This window comes from Eimeria mitis, genomic scaffold, assembly GCF_000499745.2.
Source record: "Eimeria mitis Houghton genomic scaffold, Emh_scaff429, whole genome shotgun sequence".
Lineage (NCBI taxonomy): Eukaryota > Apicomplexa > Conoidasida > Eucoccidiorida > Eimeriidae > Eimeria > Eimeria mitis.
In genome coordinates, this window is record NW_013572609.1 from 1 (window position 1) to 259 (window position 259).

The following is a 259-nucleotide window of genomic DNA, read 5'->3' on the forward strand; positions in this document are numbered from 1 at the left end:
TATATATATATATATATATATATATATATTCATCTGCGCGTCAGTGTATCTTTAGTTATGTGGCTTTGCCTTTTTTATGTTGAGGTGTACATACACCCGGCAGCCACAAAAAGTTTTATTAATTTTTATTAAAAAAACACCGCGCTTGACTTTATCTTTTCTTTTGTTTAATTAAATAAAATTTAATTATATTTAATTATATTCCACAATATTTTATTGCGTTGAGCGTTTTTTTTTTTTTTTTTTTTTTTTTTTTTTT